Here is a 2,699-nt window from a genome sequence, read left to right on the forward strand (position 1 = left end):
CGCCTTAACCCAACACACGTTGCGCCTTAACCCAACACACGTTGGGCCTTAACCCAACACACGTTGGGCCTTAACCCAACACACGTTGGGCCTTAACCCAACACACGTTGGGCCTTAACCCAACACACGTTGGGCCTTAACCCAACACACGTTGGGCCTTAACCCAACACACGTTGGGCCTTAACCCAACACACGTTGGGCCTTAACCCAACACACGTTGGGCCTTAACCCAACACACGTTGGGCCTTAACCCAACACACGTTGGGCCTTAACCCAACACACGTTGGGCCTTAACCCAACACACGTTGGGCCTTAACCCAACACACGTTGGGCCTTAACCCAACACACGTTGGGCCTTAACCCAACACACGTTGGGCCTTAACCTGCTCTGTAATTGTCATACGACGCGTTAAATTAGTGTAGTGTTGCCTAACTGCAACCCCCGCAATATAGTTTGCTACTCGCACTGCCCGGTCCCCAGAGTATCGCTTCATGTTAAACACCTTGCAGCTATACACTGTAATGCGGATGGCAGCAGGACGTACATGCTCAATGCCCTTCGCAGTTGTTCATTGGCATTCGCATGGCGAAGCACAGCCTACGTTGTGGTACGGCTTGTGTCAACTGTCCGCTGATGTTGTACGTCCAAATCACACACTGTACTGCACATTGGTCCTCATGTACTGAATGATACATCGTGGTACATGTGTGACCGTACCACGACTGCGCCAACAACGGCGAACCATACGGTCCAAATATTGTGCACTCAGCTACATGTCGTCTCCCTATAAGAGCTGGATTGCAGTATGGTATGCCGTGGATGGCGATCGGCATGAGCCGTCTGTTGATGTAGTGGCGCGTGTTGTCAGACGTAGTCGTCTCTTCTCACACACCGTGATAGCATGGTGCACTGCGTTCCACATCTGCGACATGCGACAGAGGCCGGTTGACAGTCGTTCGCGCAATGGACATCGCATACGTACGGGGGCCACCTTCCACGTGTTCGCGAAGCGTGCACATGTTGTTGCGTGTATGTGGGCAGACATAGTGTGTCGTGACACCTGACACAGGCATGCAACAATCGTTGAATTTGCAAATGGCGATGGACGTCTACGTTTGCTGGTGACGTTACGCAAATGAAGAACTGGTAAACCGTTGTGGTGCGGTTGTTCTCGCTAGAGGTGAATCAGTGATGCCGACGATCGGTTGAGCTACCAACCGGTTGTTTCAGCGATACCCACCATGCCCACGAACGTGAATGGCATGTGGGTGTGAAGCGATACGCGGCGGTGGCTGGGTGGGACCGTCCCCGGCCGGTGAGGGGGGGCCTCCCGGCGTGCTGGCCGCGCGGTGCGTGGGCGCACGCGCTACAGCCGGCTGGTGGGGGCGGCCAGTGGCAGGCGCGCCGGCCGACGGAGGCGGCAGGCGGCGTAGCTGCGCGCCGGCGCACCCTGCACGCGGCGCCGTGCGGCCAAAGTAGGTCCTCGCGGGCCCGGTGCGAAGCGCGGTGGACATCTGCAGTGTGCTGGTCCGATTGAGGACTGTGTGCGCTGAGGATGCGCCGCCGCCCGGCGCTCGGCGCCGCGACGCCGTCTGCTGCTCGGTCGCCTCTGCGGTTCTCGCAGGTGGATTGTATCGCAGCTGTGCGGACGTGTTGGCGCGTGCGCTGTGCTGGGAGAGTTCGCTTCGGCACCCAAGTGGGGCTTTTGTCCTTCTGTGGCGCTGGCGTTGGAGCTGCCGGCCACCGTAGGTGGCGCGTGTTGTCTCCCGCCGGCAATGCCACGACAGCACGCTCCCGGGCCTCTGTCGGCAGCGGCAAGCTCAGTTGGGAGCACGGGTGGTCGCACCTAAAGCGTCTACTCGCCAAACTCCGGGCGATTGCGCCTCTCTCGAACCCGACCAAGTACTTAGGACGGCGCTGCGCGCCGCCGGGACCTGAGAGGGTTTCGAGGTGTATTGTGCAGGGGAGCTCAGCCTCCTCCTGTTTGCAGAATAATTGAGCGGACGCTTGCGTGTTCGCGCGGGCCCCCGGGACACACTCCCGGGCGGCCGGCTGCTCAGCTCTAGTTGACGCAGCTCCCTGGTTGATCCTGCCAGTAGTCATATGCTTGTCTCAAAGATTAAGCCATGCATGTCTCAGTACAAGCCGCATTAAGGTGAAACCGCGAATGGCTCATTAAATCAGTTATGGTTCCTTAGATCGTACCCACGTTACTTGGATAACTGTGGTAATTCTAGAGCTAATACATGCAAACAGAGTCCCGACCAGAGATGGAAGGGACGCTTTTATTAGATCAAAACCAATCGGTCGGCTCGTCCGGTCCGTTTGCCTTGGTGACTCTGAATAACTTTGGGCTGATCGCACGGTCCTCGTACCGGCGACGCATCTTTCAAATGTCTGCCTTATCAACTGTCGATGGTAGGTTCTGCGCCTACCATGGTTGTAACGGGTAACGGGGAATCAGGGTTCGATTCCGGAGAGGGAGCCTGAGAAACGGCTACCACATCCAAGGAAGGCAGCAGGCGCGCAAATTACCCACTCCCGGCACGGGGAGGTAGTGACGAAAAATAACGATACGGGACTCATCCGAGGCCCCGTAATCGGAATGAGTACACTTTAAATCCTTTAACGAGTATCTATTGGAGGGCAAGTCTGGTGCCAGCAGCCGCGGTAATTCCAGCTCCAATAGCGTATATTA

At 57.2% G+C, this 2,699-nt stretch overlaps 1 non-coding gene across 1 annotated transcript in view; it reads left to right on the forward strand.

Moving 5' to 3' along the window:
* The first annotated feature begins 2,077 nt into the window (after window positions 1–2,077).
* Window positions 2,078–2,699, forward strand: part of LOC126434696 (small subunit ribosomal RNA) — a 1,910-nt gene continuing 1,288 nt past the window's right edge. The window contains exon 1 of the ribosomal RNA XR_007579414.1: window positions 2,078–2,699. This exon is cut by the window's right edge and continues 1,288 nt beyond it. This is a non-coding gene — a ribosomal RNA (small subunit ribosomal RNA).

This window comes from Schistocerca serialis, unplaced genomic scaffold (genome assembly GCF_023864345.2).
Source record: "Schistocerca serialis cubense isolate TAMUIC-IGC-003099 unplaced genomic scaffold, iqSchSeri2.2 HiC_scaffold_1192, whole genome shotgun sequence".
NCBI lineage: Eukaryota > Metazoa > Arthropoda > Insecta > Orthoptera > Acrididae > Schistocerca > Schistocerca serialis.